Source organism: Dipodomys ordii, unplaced genomic scaffold (assembly GCF_000151885.1).
Source record: "Dipodomys ordii isolate 6190 unplaced genomic scaffold, Dord_2.0 Scaffold3, whole genome shotgun sequence".
NCBI classification, from domain to species: Eukaryota; Metazoa; Chordata; class Mammalia; order Rodentia; family Heteromyidae; genus Dipodomys; species Dipodomys ordii.
In genome coordinates this window covers 3990757-4015195 of record NW_012267219.1, presented here as the reverse complement: position 1 = coordinate 4015195, position 24439 = coordinate 3990757, and positions in this window count along the sequence as shown.

Here is a 24439-nt window from a genome sequence, read left to right as displayed (position 1 = left end):
CCATTTGCATATATGGCTTCAGATAATGTATTCACAGGCACATCTCATTTCTTTGTGTATATCCAATGATTTTTCATACAATCTGAGTAAATATTGGAGGAAGGAAGTTACACATTGCTTAATCTACACTCAGTTCATATTTTTCCACATGGAAGGGGAAAAAGTCTTCCTATAGCTTGTTTTCACCTGCACACAAAAATTGCATGAAAAATTTATCTGTGCACATTCATATACTTAGTTTTTATTGTGTGCCAGGCATCTGGAACACAGCAAATACAACAAATAAAAAATGGTATGGGTGGGGCTGGGAAGGTGGCTCAGTGGTAGAGCGCTTGCCTTGCATGCCTGAGGCCCTGGGTTCGATTCCTTAGCACCACATAAGCAAAAAGAAAAAAGCCGGAAGTGGCGCTGTGGCTCAAGTGGTGGAGTGCTAGCCTTGAGCTAAAGAACTGAGGGACAGCGCCCAGGCCCAGAGTTCAGGCCCCATGATCGGACCCCCCCCAAAAAATGGTATGGGTGTGATAAGAAGAGTTGTCAATAAACATGATGAGTGTCTCCCTTCTTTCCTTTCCTACCAGGTAGGTAGGTCCTCAGCAATTCTTTGTCTTAGGGATTCTGTAGCTTGGGGACAAAACCATGGCTACTGCTCGTACTGAGATAGTCTCAGATCTGTGGTAGTATGTCAAAGGTACAGATGGGTAGCACAGGTCAGTAAGGCCCCATCAGGAAACAGAAGCAATTTCATAATCAAACAAGGTCATTTTAATATAAATAATGACTGCATTGCTTGTAACAAAGGTGTGAGTTTATAAGAGAGAAAAAAGAGCGTTAATAGAGGGGTAAGCATTGATAAAATTCTTGTCTCAGCATTGCCAGTCATTTGTTGGGCCCTGAGTATTGACCTTGCCTCTGCCGATCATTTCTATTATTATTTTAATCATTAAAATAAAAATATGAATTTGATGACCTTCAAAAAACAGAGAGGTGAGCAAACTTTTTCCTGTTAAGTACCAGATGGTAGTGTTGGTTTTGAGAATCATTGTCTTCTTCAGAACTCTTTCAGTTTGCCATTGCTGTGGCAAAGGATCCATAGACAAGGAATAACAGAATGACCCCTGCTGTGTTCCAATAAATCTTTATTTATAAAAACCAGCAGAGAGGGCTGGGAAGGTGGGGGAAGGTGGCTCAGTTTGGTAGAGTGCTTGCCTCGCATGCACGAGACCCTGGGTTCGATTCCTCAGCACCACATAAGCAGTAAAATCCTGAATTGGCGCTGTGGTTCAAGTGGTAGAGCGCTAGCCTTGAGCTGAAGAACAAGAGGGACAGCACCCAGACCCAGACTTCAGGCCCCATGACCCACAAAACAAAACAAAAAAACAAGCAGAAGTTGTAGTGGAGGAACGTTTTACTAAGGCATATCCTGGGGATGAGAAGACCCAAGGAAGAAAAATCTGAAAAAGGATGTGGCTTTTCTGAGGCTGGGATTCACATCTCCTGTTAGACATGCTTGGAGCCGCCTGGGTGGTTGAGACATTGTCCAACCCAGAGCTCGGTTTCCATTGCTGGAAAGTATCCTCTGGGGGGCAGGCAGAGATTCTGAGTGGCACTGAGGAAGTGGGGTTCTGAGAGGCAGTTCAGGGGTGACAATTCATGGGCGGGGGTTTGGGAGGTCTAAGGCACCTGAGCTGGACCTGAAGAGGTCCCGTTCACTGGACTGAGACCACAGTCTGAGATCATGGCTGAGAGACAGATGTTACTAGCAGAATCAAGAGGATTCCCCCAAAAGCAGACCCATGACTCATCTTTGGAAAGTATAAAGGAACAGATACATTCCTTAGACAATGGAAGAGCAGGCTTTGTGAAGAAGAATATAAGCAGATGACAATATGTGTCACAGGATTTGTCATCCAGAAATTCAGGAAGAAGGAAGCTCAGGCCATCCAGTCTATGGATGAAAGCATTTCTTTTATCTCCTTTTGTTGTGGGGAGGCCATTTCCTTAGCATCATTTCAAGAGATTCAGCTAAGTTTGCAAAGACTGGTGAAACAGACAGCAGTCTTTCATTAGCAGCCTGCCTTTTTAGAACATAAGTTACTGACAAGGAATGTATGGACAAGGAAAGTATAAGAAATTTTAATTATTAATATTCTTTAATGAGCATATTCCTTTCTTATGTGTTATTTTCTTCCAAAATACTAAGGTATAGGTAGAATGAAAGCCACAAAATCATTTCTAGAGTGACTTACACAGTGAACATTATAAAAAGTTAACTGGGAAAAATTAATTGTTAACTAGATTTAACCTTACATAACATTTGAATCATTTGCTTGTTAAGGAACTGGGCTTCTCTCCTCATTAGTGATAATTGGTATCACTTTGGTTTTCCTTCTCAAAAAGGAAAGTAAATGCATGTTAATTTGCAATGTCTGCCATAATATTGAAACCTTTCAGGAATCAGTTCTGCAACTCAGATTTATGTGTGAATCTGCAAATGATCCAACATTGAACCTCTCCTTTATTCATGAACTCCCTGCAGGAAGGTAATGTTACATGACCATGAAAATAGTTGAAGTTGTGTTGTTGAAATGGAATCACATATGTGGGAAATTGGACACCAGGAGTGTAGTAGCCATGAATAAATGGTTTATTGTGCTTGACTTCATGTGGTGGGCTTAAATGATGCTTACAGGACATGCTCATGTTTTACCTCCTTCATACAGTTGGAACTTATATGAAAGCCTCCTTGGAAAGGTAAGAGTAAGTTAAATTTTACACTTGAAACTACATCATGAAATTTTCAGATTTCAGCCACTATAAACCAAGAGATGAAAAAAAAAACCAAGAGATGTTAGAACTGAACTACTTGTGACGATATGAGGCAGAATGAACTAAAGGGAAATTATTGGATTGAAAAGGCAGTGCTTTTAATTACCAGATTCACTGGTAATTAACTGAGATCTTCTATAAAGCCTACAGTTTGCTCTCTAAAATGTTGAGGAAAATAAAGACATTGAATTATATAAACTCTGAGAAATCTTCCTAAAGTTTACGTGCCCTTATCCTTGGACTTTTATATCCTTGGGATTTTCCCTTTTCCTTGATTTTTTATTCTAATATCAATGAACACATCAATTGTGAAAAAATGAAATATAAAATATTACACAAACATCAATACTCAAGTCATTCAACTGAAAATAGACAATTATTAGGGCATCACATTGTTCAGTCACATTTCATACTGTAAAAGCAGCAACAGTGCTCTCTAAGATACAGAAATTGGCTTCTATTTTATTTATTTAGACATTAATTCTATATATTTACTGGAAATGGATCATTATATTTCAATAACCTACAATAGCGACATATATAAGAATAGATGCATCTTATATATAAGTGACATTTATGGAAATTATACATAAGTGACAAAACAAGCATGACTCTTGCCATTTGGGAGTTTATAATCTTACAATAGTGGCAATTGATGGAAAATATTTAAATATTGAGGGATAAGACACTACCAAAAAAAAAAGAAACTATGAAGAATCAAAGAGGGCCCTGGGAGAGATTCACAGGGTAAAGTCAGTTCCATTGGTTTAATTTAGACGCAATACATTTTCCAGTGGCGTCACCTTACCCATGGAGACCACCTGGTAAGATGTATATTTTTGGAAGTGGTGTTCTGCCAGGAATAACAGGCTCAAGGGTCATGATTTTAGGTGGTTTACAAAATGTTACAGCGAGGTACGTCTGCATGAATGCTGTTTCCTGGACATCTTTCACCTGTTCTCTTGGGCATGTTGCACTTGGAGTTTTCCCTGTCTGCAAACACGCTCTCACAAGCTTGCCAAGCTGTCAGTTTGGGCATTCTAAGTCTTTCATTATTTGTACACTGTATTCTTATTTGGGAAATCTTTCAGACCTTGAATCTGAAGCATTGTAGCCCAGACAAGGGTCACTTGGCTCTTTCTCTGAGGTTCGTAATCATATCCAACAACAGACATTGTTGGCTTCTTAGTTTCTGAAAAGAGTATGGTGTGGAGATGGAAGATTGACGATCCAGTCTGTTTTAACATGTCTTCTCTCCAGGATCCACTTTTCTAATATTCATGATGGATAGCTATCTTCTTAGAGGTTATTAAGAAAAATAAAGAGGAAGAAAACAATTTTTTTTCTGGGTCTGGTCATGGGCCTGAACTGTGGGCCTGGGCACTGCCCCTCAGCTCTTCAGCTCAAGGCTAGCCCTCTACCACTTGAGCCACAGCACCACTTCCGGCTTTTTTCTTTTTTGCTTATGTGGTACTGAGGAATCGAACCCAGGGCCTCATGCATGCAAGGCAAGCACTCTAACACTGAGCCACCTTCCCAGCCTAAGGAAGAAAAATGTTTGAACCCACATAGTGGCATTTGTCTTGTCTGCTCTCCTCTCTCAAGTAGTGATAACAATTCATTTGTTTTCCTTTCCTTTCTCTCTGTCATTCCTTTCCTCCTTTCTTCTTTCTCTTGTCCTCCTCATTCCCCATCTCACATTTCTTCTTTCTTCTTCCTCTTTTTCCTTCTCCATCTCTTTCTCCCTTCTTCCTGTTATTTTCTCTCCCTTTAAGATTTTTTTTATGTTCATATTACAGTCAGTAAATGTAATATAAATGCTAGACTTTCCTGCACATGGCTGGTGCTCTAAACCTTGAGCAACACCTCCAGTCTGGCTGGTTAATTTGAGACAAGAGTCTCCATGGAAGCCAGCTGGGCTTCCACTCATGATCCTTGAATCTCAACCTCCTTAACAGCTAGGATGACAGGCATGAGCCACCAGCACCTGACCACAGTCAGGCTGAACACCGTTAACGACCTTTAATTGTCAGCTGTGGGATACACAGGCACTAGGTACCAATACTTGCCTTGCAACATGATGCTTGCATGAGGCCCTTTTAAAATAAACAGGGGATGAGAACCCCAAAGTTAATGAAGGACATTGGATTTCTATGTAACTCTCTATATTCGTGTTCTAAGGACACTGGATTTCTATGCAACTCTCTATATTCATGTTCTTCCTATTCATCACATTAGTGGCTCCTCAAACGAGGAGCTTGGAATGCTTCCCTTTTCAGTGTGAAATAAATGGGGAAGCAGGTGGAGATCTTGGAACATAATAGAAGGCAGCTTCCTCCTTCTGGTAATTACACGGCACTTCCATTGAAGCTTCTGGAATACGAAAGTTCTTTCAAGTGCTACATAATCTATCACTTTTCTGTGGAGGGATTCAAAATTGAAGACACAAAAGTGAATTTCTCATTCTGTTGCCCCTACATAATGAAATCGCTGTGTGCTATTACCTCAGCACTGCCTTTACACAGCCTTTATGATTTTTACCTGCCTCCTGGATGTCTGGGTTTAATACCTCTCTCCAGATGTCTTAATCTGCATTTAGTTCCTGCTTGAATCTACTTTTCTCTTCTGCTCGGAGTCCCAAGTTCTTAGGCATATTTATGCAGTTTCTTTATTCCTATAGAGGGTTGCCAAGCACCAAATTTAAAATCTCCTTGCTGTGTTACTGTCTTTTCTTTCCAGATAATTAAATAGAGGCAAATATGTGGGAGGGAGCTACAAACAGAATTCTATTAATCAACTAAAAAAAAACCTTTTGATTACAAAAGACATAAATATTTCTAAGCGATGATATATTCATCAGAATCAGTCAGGTATTTAATTCTTTAAAGATGATTTAAGACATATTTACCATAAGGTTCATTAAAATCAAAAGGTAGAACCAAAGCCATTAAAGAATACTATAGTCAATATTAATGGAATGAATTTCTACTGTTTTGACATTGATATAAAAAATTAAATGACTCTAAAGTTGTATGCTGATGTTTGGTAAACTTGTCTCTTACAAAGAACACTATCAAAAGAATATTAGCTTTTATACATCAAAAGATGAAAACTTTTGTCTATATAATTTACTAGACTGATACTCTAAATGTAGGATACTGGTTTAATTAAATTTAGGATAATGCTAAGATAACTGTTGATGATAAAATATTTAAATAAAATGACATCTGTCTTATTTTGTTATTAAATTCATCATATATATATGATGCAATCAATATGATGAGTTCTGTAATTAAGGACATATAAGCCAGGTGCCAGTAGCTCCTGCCTGTAATCCTAGCTACTCAGGAGGCTGAGATCTGAGGATCATGGTTCAAAGCCAGCCCTGGCAGAAAAGTCCGTGAGACTCTGATCTGCAATAAACCACTAGGAATCCAGAAGTGGTGCTGTGGATCAAGAGGTAGAACGCTAGCCTTTAGCTGAAAAGCACAGGGACAGTGTCCAGGCCCAGAGTTCAAGCCCCACGACCAAAATAATAAAAAAATAAAATACATATAAACTGTTAAGACAATGAAAATTAAAGGATCTATTTATTCCATTTTGGTGTAAATACAAAGAAGGAGCCTTTTAACTGCTACCCTCAAAAATAAAGGAAGAAGAATTTTTAAGGCTCAGACAGAGCCACCAGCCAGTTCATCCTGCCTTCTCTTATTCAAATCACCCCAGCTGATGGCCTATGCACTGAGTCATCAAGTACTGCAGACAATCTATCTCCTGTACCCTACCCCCCCAAGTCCTGTGCAAATTCCTTACCCACAATACTACACTAATTAACATGTTCTTTCACCCATTATGTTTTCTATGTTATTAGATGGGCAGTAAATACTCAACACACTAAACAAATTCAAGCCACTATTTTTTTTAACTTGGATTTCTTTAAAATATCACTAACCACTCTCTGTCACCTTCATCGTGGTTGGCTTCCTCACTGCTCTCAGCGCTGCCAAGAAAGCAAAATCCTCCCAGATGCTATCTCTAATTCCATAGCATCCTTGGGCAACTGCTCTCAAGGGTTCTTCACTGGTTTCAACATCAACCTCTTTACATCTTGCTCTATCTCACTCTTTCTCCCTGTCCATTCACAATCTCACCTGTGTATGTCTCTTCATCTCAATTGTTTACCACTGTATACCCCACACATATATCACAGACACTGAAACCATGTCTTTCAGAGCCAGTCCAAGCTTCTCTTCTTCCCCTTAATCTCATTAACGCCTAGTTATTCTTCCAGTTTTAGTTTCAATATCTTTTCCTCCTGATATTTCAGGAGCGATACTCATAAAGTCTGCCATGTAAGCCCCTAAAACTACCGACACTTGTAATGGTGTCAAAATACCCTCACCATGAATTTACTCTTCAACCATCCCATGGACAATACTAAATTCTGTTTCATCTGACATTCGTAAGAACTGGCATACTTCTACCATTATTTCATTTGCCATGGTCCTGGCGAAACATCTTCATGGAAAGCCAAGGAACTAACCACAACTTATAATTAGTTTATTTTCAGAGGATACTGATATAATGGTTAAATGATGAAATATTTAAACAAAAAAGACATCTATCTTTGTGTGGCATAATGCATATGAATTAGAAACTAGGGGAAAGATGGCTGATTCTTTCCGAGTTGTCATAGAACAGGATGTCAAATACTTGTGCTTAATGAAAGCTTTGGCTCCCTGAGCGTTTTCACATTAAAACTCATTGGTGCCTGTTTATATGAAGATGCAACTCATAATTTCTCATCAAACCAATAAGAACAAAAGAAAAGGAGACAGTGAAAGTCAGTAATGGGAAAGGGTGATTTAGAAGCAGATGACAGGGAAGGTCATATGACATTTACAGTTCTATACAACAGATCTGAACACAAGTACCAAGTCTAGCTGGTGCCAGACATTGGCCAGAATCAGGGAGAATATCTACAAAATGATGTCAGGTCATGACTAACCTGTCTTTCTTTTCTATGGGGTTTTATTAGCAGAGTCTCAATCTGCTACTTTCGTAACTTTTATCCTAAGATTTCCAATGAATAAGTCTACACAAGTTTTCATGGCTAGTTTTTTTTTTAATTCTGATCAAAGCTAATTTGTATTCAGATCTTTCTTTGGAATTGTACGAATTTTCTTCTTACCCATAAATAACTTTCATCCATATTCTCCTTTCTTCATCACCCACTACCCAGATTCTCCCATCACTCTCTCTTTCGCTTTTTCCTTCACATATATTTTCAGCTCTGACAACTTTGAGCTCCTGTGGGGCTCCCACAGGGGTTCCTGGACTCCACTCTGAAAAGTTCTGCATTAGAGATCTGATCCTTTGGCCCCTGGTCATACTGCATTGCAAAAGAAGATTACTGACTGTGACACAGCATGAAGTGAAAGCAGAAAGTGCAGTGCGAATAAAACATAAAGCTACTTGGGAAACTTGCTATGCAGGTCTAAATGAGGAACATCCAATGAGACTAAATTTCTATGGATTGCATTCAGTTCTTTTAGAATTTCTCTGAAATGTGTTTGTTCTTTCTTATTATAGTATTTCTTTCCAGTTGATGAGTCCTCAGCAGGCAGAGGAGGCACATACATAAACATCTCTCTGCAATCATGGCAGAAACACGAATCATAAAATGATATGTCTCACATTCCGTTCTACCATGTCACGGTAATCAACAGCAAAAATATTTTGTCTGAACTTCCAAAACCATCAACTAATCTGTCAGGAAGAATGGCCAAAAAACTAGTCAATAATAATACCAATAAGCTTTCCAATTTCTTAAACAATAAAAGTGATTATATTTACCACATCTTCATAGATCCCTAGTTTTATATTACAGATGCATTCAAAAACAGTAAGTATTGTTCATCTACCATGAGCTGTTACACAAAGACTTTGGAAAATTCTAAAGGTTCCTGATTAATCATACTTCAAGGGATATTATCAAAAGAGAAGAAAAAAGAAAGCATGTGTAAAATTGATGCTATATGATAACTAAAACTTAAATATCTGATAAGCATGTCTGTAGTTATATCCAGAAGAAGGTAATTTGAGATTTAGATATCCCTAAAGTTAAATAGACAAAATACTGTCATTTCTTGCGCATGAGATGACCTTATACCATAGTCAGAATGGATGTAATATTAAGAGGTAAGTAAAACCTACGTTAGAGATGAATAGTGGGATGTAGGTACTAGTGAGAAGGAAGAGGCAAACGAACACAGTCAAGGAGGGGAAATATTGTCATAATACTTGTAAGTACGTGTGTGAAAATGAAATGCTGGATCTTGGTGGGATTGTTTTGAGACGAGGAAGTGGCGTCTGAGGGAGAATGATGGAGGACGTGAGTCTGATCAAGGTGCTTTGTATGGACATATATGGACTTGACAAAATGAAATCCACTTGTATGGCTAATTGATAAAAATTAAAGAAAGACGTGGGAAAAATATTATAGATGGAGAGGAGGGTAGAGCGAGGAGTCATTCTGTGTGCAGTAGTGAGGGAAGCCTTCCTGGCGAAAGGAGCTCTGTAAGAGGTGGGAAAAGGGTAAAGACTTTGAAGACCAATATGAAGCTTCCTCACCATCAAATTGTATTCAGTTCCTAACATGCCCCATGTAGGGGTTGGGGTGTTCAGTTTGGTTTGGTTATTGTTGTTCTTTTATTTCACTTCTTTCTTGAGATAAATGTTCTCGTGCATACCTTTATTTCTTCCTTTTATCTGAGCCCAGGAAGACTGTGCCTGTCTCCCATGCTGACTCTCAGCGTATTCTTTTCTCTCTGTGGGGATCTCTCCAATTCCATACAGTGTGTAAGACTGGCTCCTCTAATTAACTGTGAGTAATTTCAGACTGGGAATTATGTGTCCTAAGTGGATTTCTATCCCAGTGGCCTAGCAGAGCTTAATGACTATGGCAGGCTTTCCAGTCACTACTTAATATCCATTCTCGAATTAATTCAACAGTCATTTATTCAGCACATCTATATGATAGATACTTTCCCTTTCTTCCTTACTCATTGAATCCTGTTTCATTCTGAACATCAATTCCTGGATTTATTTTTATATTTTTTTGTTGCTTGAACTCAGAGCCTGGGCACTGTGCCTTTTGCTCAAGGCTAGTGCTCTATCACTTGGAGCCACAGAGTCAATGGTTAATTGGAGATAAGAGTCTCTCAAGGATGCAGGGGAAGGGAAATAGCAAAATGCTGAAATAAGGGTACAGAATGACCCATTGTAACAATGAGATGTATAAGACACTATGTTGAAAACGAACTTTACAACATTGCAGGGGGCGGGGAGGAATTCAGGAGGTGAGGAGGAAAGGGATGGTAGGGAGAAAATAAAAGAGGGTGTAACAATGCTCTGAAAAAAAGAGTCACAGAAACTATTCTGCCCCAGGTTGGCCTTGAACCGTGGTCCTCAGATCTTAGCCTCTGGAGTAGCTAGGATTACAGGTATGAGATGCTAGCGCCCAGCTATTTTTTAATTCTGATTTAACAAAACACTGAATTATGTCTCCTCATCACTCTGGCTGTTCAATGATAGGATTCCTCTATGACAACAGAAGATGGGTTGGAACTTGGGGATGTATCCTAGTTTAGGTAGTATTCCCATTGAGTCTTCTTTCTTCTTTTGTCTGAGAATGCATAGAAATTGAGTCTCAATTATAAAGAGAGAAGCCAAACAATGAAATGAAGGAGAAGAGACCTAAGAGTTGGAGTCTCTGATTACTTGTTTGTCATACTTGTAATATATGAGGACCCTGTATTGACAGTTGGTTCCAACTATGATGCTAATTTGGGAAAAGGTGGAAATTTCAGGAGAGGGGATTTACCAGAGAAAGTAGATTACTGGGTTCATACCCTATACAGTTATATTTGGTCCCCAGTCCCTTCTTTGTACTAGCTCCTGTCTGCTTGGAGATAACTAGTATACTAGCATATATCTACAAACATATGTTTCAAACAGCCACGATGTTCTATCTAACCACTAGCCTAGAATCACTGAGCCAGTTCAGAGTTATAAACTATAAAGTGAAATCTCTAAAACTGTGAGCCAAAATCAATTCTTCCTCCCTGAAGTTGTTTATTTCAAATATGTTGTCATAGTGATACAAAGGTCGCCAATACATCCTGGTCCAGACAGGCAGACCTCATCTTTTTATGGGAGAAAGCAATGCTGTCTATACTCGGGTTTCAGTCGCATGGAGATAAACTCATTCTTTTCTGATGTCACATCATCTAAAAGCATGGAGATGGAGGGTCTAGTTCAGTGGTAGAGCTTAGGATTAGCATTCATAAGGCCCTGAGTTCAATTTTCAATATCAAAATGTTAAAGTAAAAACATAAGGGATATGGCCAGGCTGCACAGAGTCACACTTAGCTGTAGAACTTACCAAGCCAATATAATCTTTGGTGCAATGTTTAGCTCCTCTAACCCTCAGTTTCTTTGTCTATAGATTAAGGGCAATAATAGTAGTTGGTTCATACTGTTGTTTTAAGAATTTAATGAGGTAATGTAAACCCAGTTTTAAGCATATAGACTGACAATAAAGATTGGATAAAGGATGGCTATTGTTAGTTCTAGTCATAAATATTTGCTTACTAAAAGAACAAACAAGCCAGGCACCCACTATAATTGAGGCTGAGATCTGAGAACTATGGTTTAAAGCTTGACTGGGCAGGAATGTCCATGAGACGCTTATCTCCCATTAATTAGAAAAAAGCTAGAAGTGGAGTTATGACTCAAGTGGTAGAGCTCTAGCTTTGAGAAAAAAAGTTTCAGAGACAGAGCCCAGACCCAGAGTTTAAATCTCAGGACTAGAACATGCACGCACACATACACATACACAGAAACAGTAGGTACAGAATTTTTTCTTCAGACTTCAGTGAAGTTACACATTTGGGGAAGAAATTAAATCTGTACATGTGACTATAGAAATATATGACTATATAAAAAAACAAAATCAATACATTTTAGAGTATATTACTGATTTTTTCTAGCATTTCAATTTAGAAAATAAACTTATTCAGAGTAGTTTAGATATTGACAAACAGTACTGTAAAGATAACAGAGCAAGTTCCCATATGCCTCAGTGCCCAGTTTTCCCTATTACTACCTTTTTCGTTTGATAGGACATCAAATGAAATAGACTACTCCTCAATTAGGATTTATCTGATATTTTCTTCATGATAAGACAGAGGTGGTATATATTTTCATGGAAAAACCAAAGAGATTATAAAATGTGATTTTCATCACCTCCTGTGAAGGGCATATGCTATCAACATGGTATGGATGTTAAAGCTGATCACTTGCTGAAGTAGTTGACTCTCCTCTGCCAAGTCACTGTCCCACTCCTTTATTTCCACCCTCTGCTCTTTGGAAGGAAAGCCTCCAGGTGCAACCCATATTCAAAGAGAGAGGAGTTAGGCTCCACCTCTGAGAATTGCTCAAAGAAGTAGACAATTGAGTGTGTTTATGGGTTTTGTAATGATTTAAATCACCAAAGTTCCAGGCTCTTGTTTGTTATAGACTAATAAGAGAGAAATGTAGGAAAAAATGAAAGGAAAAAGTGGATATTGAGTAAGTGTTGATGGCTGATTGAATGAATCCATATGGGGCAACTGGAATGGTTTAATAAAGAATTGAGAAGAAAAGCAATCTATGTTTTCCTTTTAGAGCTCTCAGAGATGGCCTTACAGATATCAGAAAGAGCAACTGTATCTGTGATCAGAAATAGCAACTGTATCTGTGTCATAGGCACCATATAATTAAATGTGTCATAGGTACCATATAACTAGGGCTAGGATTCTGGGCTCTCCCACCAGACACACATGTTCAAAGCCACAGTCCTCCAGTGTTGGATTCTAACACAATGGCAGCCCCTGTCTCCTTAGAGAACTCTAAGGAAGTGCAAACACTTGGAAAGCCCCTCACATGGGGCCTCTCTCTCTATCATTACCACAAAACACTGCTTTTGTCATTTGTGTACCTATTACAATTTTCCATGCTCATCCCAAAAAGTTTAAAATGTCTTTGGGGAGGAGGTGATATCTTATGCATATGCAGTTTTTGAAAAGCCATTTTCTCAAAATGTAAAAAAAAAATGTTTTAAAGAACAGCTAGAACCTGAAAAGTTTATATCGGTAGTCTGTTTTGTCTGTTCTGTAGGAAGCAGCTTCTTGGACTAAGAGTAGCTGACATAGCCAGCCTCCATTTGACTAATTGTTTTCCTGGTTAGATTTTTCATCCTTTCTGTTGGGCAAAAGTTTCCTATTGGGCGAGTGGTAATTAAGACATTTTTATATAAAGCAGCAGATGCTTTCGCTGACACACTTCATTTCACAGTGTTAGTTTTCTTACTTGCTTCTAGGCTTGGTTGCCTGCAAGTCCCCCTACCCTTGCTGTAGTGGACACAGGACACATTATGGGAATCTGTACTTGTTAGCTTTTGCTATAAAAAAAAAACCACTAAAAATAGAAAAACCGAAAAGGACAACATTCTCATGGAATCTGATCAGTGCTTAAATATTCATCAAGCCCTCTGACTTCTACACTCATCTTCATGTTCAGCCTCATCACAAGTCCTGAAAAGTTTCCCCTTTCTCGGCTAAGATCCAGTTCCAAAGGCAAAAAAAGCCTCCACCACCCGATGACATAGGAAAATAGGTCATCGTCAGTGGTAGAGTACTAGTTGGAAGACCCAGTGGGAATATTTGACAAAAATGAATATCTATAGGATCCATAGACATCTGGACAGGATCTGACTCATCAAAGGAGCAGAAGGCAAACATTTCCACAATAAAGGCCTCCTCTCCAGACCCTACTCAACAAAGACTTTCTATGGATGAGGAATGAGCCAAAGGTGAGTATTTGTTGCTTTGTGACTAGGTTATAATCATTTCAGTGACTATTAAATAAAGAAAGAAGCTTTTTAATATGTATCATTGATGGTCATCTCTTTCTATGTGCTATTATTCTGAATGGATGTTTTTCTATCTACAAAAAGAAAAGGAAGAGTCACTAATATGATGGAAGCCTCAAAATACGTGATGGGACAGAAACTCACCTTAACAGCTGTGACCACTCATAACATTATTTTTCTGTCCTCAGAATAGTATTTGAAGATGTTTTACTTCACACCCAAAACAGTGATATGGAAATGTTATGCCCACCTGTATGTGAAAAGAATCTATTAACTCATTATTTTATTTTATTTTATTGTAAAGATGCTGTACAGAGGGGTTCCAGTTACATGAGTAAGGTAATGAGTGCATTTCTTGTTGAGCATCCTTACCCCCTCCTTTGTGTTTCTCCAAATATCCCTTCCCTCCCCCACCTCCACTGCTCCTCCCCGCTTGCCCAGGTTGTAAGGTTCATTTCCAACATTTGGGGAGGGGAAGGGGAATAACAAAATGCTGAAACAAGGACACAGGATGAGCCATTGCAACAATGGAAATCTATTAACTCATGTTTTAAGTTAAATTGGGCTCAATCTAATAGTTGTTTTGACCAACCTAAGTAAAGACATACAAAAATCTAAAATATTGAGCCGGGCACCAATGGCTCACACCTGTAATCCTAGCTACTCAGGAGGCTGAGATCTGAGGATCACAGTTCAAAGCCAGCCTGGCAGGAATGTCCGTGGGACTCTTAACTCCAATAAACCATTAGGAAACTGGAAGTGGCACTGTGGCTCAAGGGGTAGAGCACCCACCTTGAGCTGAAGAGCATAGGGACAGTGCCCAAGCCCAGAGTTCAAGCTCCACGACCGACCAAAAAAAAAATCTAAAATATTGAAGCTATCATTTTGGCATTCATTATTTTTATGTAAAACAGAGGAAAACATTTAGTATCTGCATCTCACCTCCCAAACCCAATCTAACATGTCTAAATGCATTTATATTAAAGAAACACAACTCACTTTCATTCACTGAGGTCTGGGGATGTATCTTTGGGGTAGAGCACTTGCCTAGCAAGGCAAGGCCTTAGATTTAATCTTCAGCACCAAAAAAAATTAATTGATTAAAAATCAAACGCACACATACATATATGTACATGCACACACCTCCAGTCTTAGGAAAAGATTCATATTCCATTGGTGCAAAAAGAATATGGATTCATTTTTATAAAATATTAGAAACAAATATTTAATAAAAATACAATTGGGGAAGCCTCATGGGAAAATGACAGTCCTGAGAAACTTGTTTGATATTTGTCAGAAGCCTAGCCAAGAGAAACAACTGTTGTGTGCAGACAATAGGAGTATAAACGATGGAAGACTCAGCAAAGTATCCATAAAAAAAACAGTGGAGAACTAGAGAATATGAACCAAGTCAGGACTATTGCTTCTGCATAAGGATCTTGCCACTTTCTTTTTGAGAAGTCAGTTGGAGTTAAGACTAGGCCTAACCTGTATATATTTCATAAATCGGTGCATGACTTATATAATGAATCAACGAACTTCGTACAGGTAGATAGACAGTACACATAGCTCCAGTTGATCATTTCCATTAAAATCCTAGTGGCTGAAAAGTATCTGTTGCTACTTCAGTGTACAATATGTGAAGTAGCCTGCAGATCACTGTAAGGGGGTGCTACCTGCCTTTGTAGTGACAAAGAGAATTGAGCTTAATTGAGCAATGTCATAAAAACAGTACAACCATAAGTATTGTATTTTATTTATTATTGATTATAGGAGGCAAAGTGAGCAAATAGAATAGAATTTGCCTGAGTAAAGTATGGTTGTGTGTGTGTGTGTGTGTGTGTGTGTGTGTGTGTGTGTGTGTGTTACTGGGGCTTGAATTCAGAGCCAGGATACTCTTCCTTAGCTCTTTCATATATGGCTCATACTCTACTATGGAGCCCCAACTCCACCTCTGTTTTTGTTTTTTGTTTTTTTGTTTTGTTTTTTTTTTTTGCTGGTTAATTGGAGGTAAACATTACTTGATATTTTTTCTGCCCAGGCTGACTTCAAACTGAGATCTTCAGATCTCAGCCTCCTAAGTAGGTAGGATTAGAGGCTTCAGTTGCCAGCATGCAGCAGCATCTCTGATTTTTCTAGCTAGTGGGCAGCACATACAAAGCCTGTGAAATCATTTGGTACATGATAGAACAGACATACATACTCCTCACATGCCTCTCATTGGTTGCGCTTGGCTATCTGCCTGTATCGGTACTTTTGTATGGCCCTCAAATGATGTTATAAATATCCAAAACTGCCCTCAGCACAAAAAACGATTCCCCAACCCTGGAGAAACAGTGATAGAGAAAAGTGTAAACATTGTTTTCACCTGCCAGGGTCAACTTTCATCAATCTGAATGAATTTCTCCATCCCTAGTAAAACAGACAGGAGGGGGCATTGCAGGTCTGCAGAATACACTGGAGATCGTTCTTTCACCCATTTCAATGCACTGGGCTAACCTACCACCAAATACAAATGTGAGAAAGTCTATGGCTTAACTCCCAGCCATAACAAAATACAGGTCTCTATACGCTACATAATGAATTTAGCAATAAATAGCAGAGTGATTTCAAAACCATCATCCACACCTCTTAAATGATCTCGGATTGCAGTGGTGACCTCTGGCAACTGAAATTTGATTTGGAGGTAGATAAACTCCACCCTTTTCAATGTCTTTGGTACTGACACATCTCCCCTGAAAGGCAACCTCTGCTGAAAGGTGAAAGCAAAGTTTCTGCCTGAAGCAATTTGAAACCATAATGAATTCCTTTTAGTCTTCTTGGAGATTATTCACAAGGGTGAGTCACAGCCAGGAGAACAAGAATAAAATATCCTGAGACAGGCAGTTTCAAAGATGTGGTTCCCAACAGAGAATGTAGCAGAGATGTCATGGCAGGTCCTATTACCATGATACTTCCTGCCCAGTAAGTTTGGAAAGTCAGTTAAAGGCTCAGAAACTCAGCTAAAGGTTCCCCAGTCTCCCTCTGACCCTTAGTTTAGCAGTTTCATCAAATGTATCAAAATAGACAGCTGTGGTTCCCGTTTCATTTGGAAAATAATGAGTCTGTGAGCTTCTCCCACAGTCCAGACACCAACTCCACTGACAGCCATCCCTTTCCAGCAGCTTTGCACAATTTGGAATGGAGCCCTGGAGGACTAATAGGCTCCCTGAATATTTGGAGAGGTGCAAAACTTCAAGTATTTGACTGTATTTCATGTCAGTGTTTCACACAGCTCATCCAGGAAATGCAAACAGACCTTGCTTCATCATCCTGCCACCCTCCAATGTTCACTTGTTTGCTTGACACTCATTGAGTAGTCTAATTAATTACCCGTGGGTGGCAGATTGCATGATGTCACATTGGTCTGGTTAAGTATGCATTTCCTGTATCAGCATATATTCTGAAAGAAACAAAATAGGGTGGAGCTGGAGATGAAGGGTAAAATGTCTGTCTTGCTCTTCAGTGTTCCTGTCTGTAGCTTACATTGATGTGTCATCTGGCTGCTAAAATTTCACATTTCCTATGAGCAAAAGTAAGCATAAAACTTAGTAAGTGGACAGCAATCAATATCAGAATCATGCCCCAACTATAACAAATTCTGAAAGGCAAATAATATTAGCTTAGATGTTGTTCTAAGGCAATACCAGAATTCATGCTCCCCATTCAGACTTTCATAATCATCAGTGGTTCACGCGTGGCCTTCTGCCAACAAGTATTCTTTGTGCATGACAAATCCTTTCGACAGGGTTTCCTTGGGGCTGTCTATAGCCTTTAAAACATATTTAATTTGGGGTTTCAGCTCATGAATTTTCATTATAATGCCCAGTCTGCTATCTCTGTCTTACTACTTTGCACTTATTACATCTCAAAGATTAACTAAGTAATTGTTTTTACATTCTCTCTCCCAGATAGAGCCTTTGGTGTTAAATTCCATAGAAAGGAAACTCTTCAACTCTTTCAGGAGCAAAAGCACTTGTAGGCAAGCAAATAACCAACAACCATCCCATCACACACAAGCAAACACACACACACACACACACACACACAAGATCCCTGCTAATAATGTTAGATGTGTTCCACATATGAGAGTTAGACCACAAGAGTGTGGTGGAAGAAAATAACATAGCACTCTTATTCTGATAATAAGAGAGACAGAGAGGGAAAAAGACAGACAGAGAGAAAAGAAGGGGAAGAGGGTATGGCTATGTTACTATAACATTACTCTGGTAAGAATTATAGGGAAGAAAATTATCTCTTTTGTTTTAAAATTTCTAATTGTACATCTATTTCTGACTTTTCAGGAAGGTTATAGATATCTGTATGAGATCAGGAATCAAAACCTGATGTGACCTACATAAAAGAAACGCTCTGATTCCCTAATTAAACCAAGCTGTGGCTGCAGGCACGGCAAATAGCAAAAAAATAAAAGAAGAAGGAGGAGGAGGAGGGGGAGGGGGAGGGGAGGGGAGGGGGGAGTGAAGAGGAGGGAGGAGGAAGAGGAGGGAAGGAGGAGGAAGAGGAGGAGGAGGAAGAAGAAGAAGAAGAAAAGAAGGAAAAGAAGAAGAAAAAACCATCCAATCAATCTTCCCACTGTCCTCCAGGAGAGTGGCCAGGAGGGTGGAGAGGCTAGTGGGAAGATGGCGGTGGAGAAGGGGAGGGAGGCCAGGGAATGTCCTCACTCCTGTTTGCTCCATGCTGAGGGTCCTGAGGTTTCCAGCATACCGCCCAGGGAGGGGAAAGATCATGTGGGGAAGGGGGTTGGGAAGCAAGGGGACCAGCAGGGGTTGAGGAGAAAAACAGACTAAATGTTTTAACAGCTGCTCAATCTTTCTTCACCTATTTTGCCCCAGGATCTGATTTCCCTGGGAAGGGGGGGTGGGTTTTCTATGGGCCAAGGGCTTGCCCAGAAGGGCCTCTTTACTCAGAGAAGCAGGGTTCTCTTGCTCTTTGTGTAAGTTCTGGCTTTCAAGGAGAAGAAAGGAATGGAAAAGAAGAAAATGGAATATGCTTTTAAAGAATTTCTCTTTAAAAAATTTCTCTTAAAACCAGTCACAGAAAATTCCATTCATTTGAATTTTAAGGTATTAAAAGAAGAAAGAAAAAAATTAAGTAGACCCTCACATATATTCTTCCTCTGGAATTTTTGACAGGAAAAAATTAGTTCTTCAGAAAGGGTGGACTGTCATCCCCATGTAACTGCCCCTTCCACTTCAGGCTCTCCATGTTGCAGAAGTTATCTTAATTGAGAAGGAGTAGAAAAAGACAGTTCTACTGATGAAACTGGAGGCAAATAACTTGCAGAGAAGAAATAAAATAAATGGCAAGGTTACCTCCTAGAAGATAAACATGGGAAGGGGGGGCGGGGAGCCAGGAGGCTGCCAATAGTAAAGAACAAACTCTATTTGTGAAGAGCAGTCATTTATTTTCTTTGCTGAAACTTCTTTATTCTATCCCCCTAAGTTTGCTGTATTTCAGCACACAAAGCAATTCAACAGAGATATGTTCGCTCCCCTCAGATTCACTGTGTAAAGTGAGTTATTTCATTTAAACACTCATGTGCATTAATAATATATATGCTGCTTTATTCCAAAAGAAATGTCATTCCTCTTTGAAGAATTTTGCTTTTCTTTTTTTCCCTTTTTTCTGTGTGTGTGTGTGTGTGTGTGTGTGTGTGTGTGACAGAGACAGAGAGACAGAAACAGAGACATAGAGACAGAGACAGAATATTGGTACTTGAACTCAGGTCCTCAAACTCTTACTTGGCTTTTTCATTCAAGGCTGGTGCTCTACCATTTCAGCCACACCTCTACTTCTGGCTTTTTGGTAGTTAATTGGATGTAGTTTCTCATGGACTTTCCTGATTGGGCTGCCTTTGAACCACAATCCTCAGATCCTAGCTTCCTAAGTAGCTAGGATTACAGGTGTGAGCCACCAGCACCAACTCTTTTGAGGAATTTGATCAATCAGATTAAATGTCTTATTTCCATTTCTTGGAGTTCATTTCATAAAATATTATTTTATATGATCCTATGCACATAGCTATTGAGCCTTTGTGATCCGCTCCTAAGAATATCCTCTTTTGGTCTCACTGTGTGAATGTCTATAATCCTATATAATTTCATCATGTCCCAGTGCATTTTTTTTACCATCCAGTGTGTTTACATGTAGATGTATAGACACATTCTAGCTACCACAAATGAGGGAAACTATGCAATGTATATTTTTTTGATTCTGACTTACTTTGCTTAAATTAATTTTTTTCAAATTAATTTTTTCTTTATGAATGGTACAATATCATTCTTTCTGATGGAAGCATAGAATTCCATTATATAGATATACCACATTTTCTTGATCCATTCTTCTACTGACTGAGGGGCATGTGGGTTGATTCCATATCTTAACTATGGTAAACAATGTTGCAGTGAACATGATTGTGCTTTATTTTTGCAATTTTATTTTAACACTTTGGAATATGGAGGTTTAAGCCCAGGAAATCCTTCATTCCTGGCAAACCAGAATAGTTGGTCACTCTATTATCTACCTATGCATGAAAGATGTGGAAAAGACTTGTGATGATAAGACCACTGAATAGTTATAGTGTTTTCAACATCTTATTTTGTTTATGGGTTCATTATGGTACTGGGGATTGAATTTAGGGTCTTTCCGCGTAAAAGCACTTTAGCTCTGAGCTACAACCACACAGTCCTAAATAATTGTTTTATCTTTAAGTAGAGAAAACAAAGATCATCTTCAAAAGAACTGAAATATAGCAACAAAACATGATACATATCCAGCATACAATATTCACGTACATCAATTTATTGTAAAAGAAATATATAGATAAGGAGAAAAGAAGGTATGATTTACATAAGCCATGTAGCCAGATGAAATATTAGCTTGTGTTAAGCTCAGAATTCAGTCTTCTACATTTATTCTGTTTCTCTACTGGCCAATGCAAAGGTGAGGATGAAGTAAAGCTTGTCCTTTAGGCTTTGGTAGACAAGAATAATCATGACTGTATTGGCCAGCACTCTAAGTCATGAGCATTTTATCCTGCATTTGAGTGTCCTGTCTTTTGTTGCTTTTTCTGCATCCTAAGTCTTATGGATGTTGACTATTGTATTGCTATGAACTTGTTGGATGAACTTGAAGTCCCTAAGACTTTTAGAAGCTTTTATGGGAAGATAAGAGTTTGTTTTTTTTTTTTTTTTTTTTACTTTTCCTATCATTCTATAAAGTAAATCAAGCTTGGTGGATCTGGTTAATTTTTTTCTGGAAACATAATTGATAATAATAGTATTATTGTCTTAAATAGATCTAGGTTTTGTAGTTTCTGTGATGCAATAAATATGTTAATTAATGGATTCACTAAATATTTTGATTGTTTCTTTTTTTAAGAAATCATGCATCCTAAACTGCTTTGTTAAATGGCAATTCCTCTGTATAACTACTTAAATATATTTCTTAAAAAATGAATAAATCATGGTAGGGGCTCAGGAAGGCTTAGTGGACATGGGAAAATACAGCCCAAATTTTTGAAACAGGAAAAGCCACACCTCTGCCACGAGGGGAGAAGATGGATACAATCCATGGATGGATACAATGGTGATGGATTCCACATGGATCGGAACTTAAGGCAGTGTAGAAGTTTGTGGTGAATGGATGGCAAGGGTTATGAATAGGTGGCTGGAAATTCATTTTGACTATTAATCTCTGGAAGAAGTAGGAGAAAAGAAGGTTAAAAGCTAAGGGGGAAAAAATCTTATATGGCAGAAAGGATCAGATGACCATGTGGATGATAAAGACCCACAGAACAAGGAAATGGAGGCCGTGTGCATGAGAGGACAGTGGATGCAGAGGGCCATGAAGATGTGTAAAAAACAGAAGGACATGAGTGTATGGGAAGAAACTGGAAAAACTGGTTATGTGCAGAATTAGAAGGTCAGAGATGATGACTGATGTTAGTTGAGCTTTTACTGGGAGCCAAGCACTGTACTAGATGACTTGCAGAAGATAGGTCCTTTAATGCTTATCTCAACCCTAGGCAGAACTTTCGTCTTGGTTTTACAGATGATACAGCAAGCTTAGAGAATAAAAGTAATAGCACTCACATTCACATAGCTAAAAGCTACAGAAACAAGATTTACACTGAAATCTGGGAGCTCCGAATTCAACGGAGCCCTTTCTGTTTTGCCCACATGGTTTGGACTTGATTAGACATGCAAAAAGACTTACTGAAAAAGCTTATGGATAGTGGAATGAGGGGCCATAGATGTGTACTTGTTCTTTGGAATACACTGGCAGGTACAGAATCAGGCTAAAAGGCCAAGGTGAGTTGGTATGGGACTGAGAATGAAATGTCTCTCATAGGCTCATGTGATGAGCACTTGGTGGCCAATGGTGGTGCTATTTCAGGACACGGTGGAAGTATTAGAAAGTTGGGCCTATTTGGATGATCTAAGTCACTGGGACCTTTGAAGGTTGTATCTTGTTCCTAATATGTTTCACTTGTTTCTGTGTGTTTGTGTTTGTCTGCCATTAAATGAGCTATTTTGTTCTACCTTGATTCTGACACCATGTTTTACCTTTGCCTCATGCCCAGAACAATGGAGCTAGCTGACAATGGAGACAATTGTGAGGCAAAAATGAATTCCTTCTCCTTTATTTTCTTAGCTGTTTTGCTACCATGATAATACACTGATTAATGTAGATTAGAACCAAGCTAGTAATTTCATAAAGAAAAACACTGAAGAGTGCTTTTGGAGGTGGGCCCTAAGGCTAAGAGGTGAATGTGTCAAGCCTATGGACTTATTGGACATAGACCCTAAGCAGTTCTAAGAAATAAAGCCTGTGAGTACAATGGCATCATCTGTCAAAGTCATTGCACAGAACTTGGCATAAGGATGTACACCTAACATCCCAGGTGCACAAGTGGTACAGGTAGGAGGATCTTTGGGAAAATCATAAGACTCTATCTGAAAATAGCTAAAGCAAAAAGGGCTTATAGGCACAGTTTTAGTGGCAGAGCAACTGTCTAACAAGTGTAAAGCTTTTCGTTCAAAGCCAACTACAACAACAACAAACTAATAACAATACAAAATAAAACCATTATTGCAACTCTATTGCTAATAAAATGCCTGGCTTATCTAATATAATGGATGGTAGAATTTTGACTACAGACTCTAGAGACACTGTGATTCAAAGACCTCAAATGTGTCTTAGCTAGCTATTTTGGAAACAAAAACAGAATAAATGATTTGTAGTGTTGCAATAAAAAGAAAGAGGAAAACAATTTCCCTGTACTGTAAATGCTTTAACATTCTCAGCATTCTTAGAATGTAAAAAAAAATCATAGAATTAAGGTTAAAATGAATAAACTAGATTTTAATTTTGAAAGAAGAGTCTTAACATTGAGAAATATTAATCTACTAATCCCAGTAATGTGGTAAATATCTTTAATCCCAGTACTTGGAAAGCTGAAGCAAGAAACTTGTAAGTTTGAGGCCAATCTGGTAAAAAAAAAAAAAAAAACAAAATACACTGAATAAGTAGAAATATTATATTATCATCTTTCATCCAACAAACAGCAGCTGGTGGAATGCTCTCTAGTGACTGTCTTCTTTCTATTACTGTCCTATGTTTAAGTATAGAAATGATGATTTTGTCAAAGCTTAATAATGATAATGATAGTGATAATAACCCTACTTTATTAAACCGTAATTATATGCAAGGCCCCATGCTACTTAAATCCCACATGTTCTCATTTTATTTCCTAAACAACTTTCTGATGAAGGCACACTGCTTCTGTGCAGTTGAGAACATGGAGTCAGGAAGCTTCAAAACTGCCCAGTGTTGTCAAGCACAAGAGCAATAGATCTGGAATTCAAACACAACCTTGACAGACTCTAAGATCTGCCATTCCTTTTTCTGCTCTAATGAGGCACTTGGACCCACCTGCATATTAGAATCACAAAGTGAGCAAAGGAGCTTAGAGTATCAATGCCCAACCTCAGTTCTAGAGATTCCAATTTGATTTATTTGGGATCCGTTCAAGCATTATTTTAAGATCTCCAGACAATGAGAAGTTAGTATGCACTCACAGGACTGAACCTTGCTACTGTACAAAAGGTTGAGTCTCTGTGGATACAATTAGAAGGAAAAATTAAATAAATAACCTCCTTATGTCCACTTGTTTTCATTTTCATTACCCTCTCCCCACAACCACATACCCCATTTTCAGATCATATTCTCAAGAAAAAAATTAACTGTGCAGTTTATCTTGAATAAGCAAAAGGTGACAGATAATATTAGTGCTATGTCTTAATCTCCAATGAGGGGACCAAGATACAAGGGGCCAATTCTTCACTGGAAAATCTTGTTCAGTGTTTTTGAACACAGAATCCTACATCAACTTTCTCCTGAATGGGAAAAGCATGGCTACATACTGCTGGCTACATACATTGTTTTATCTTAACCCATAAAAATGTATCTACAACGGCAAAAAAGAAGAACTCTAATAACAACAGATGCTGGAGGGGATGTGGACAGAAAGGAACCTTACTTCATTGTTGGTGGGAATGTAAACTTGTCCAACCA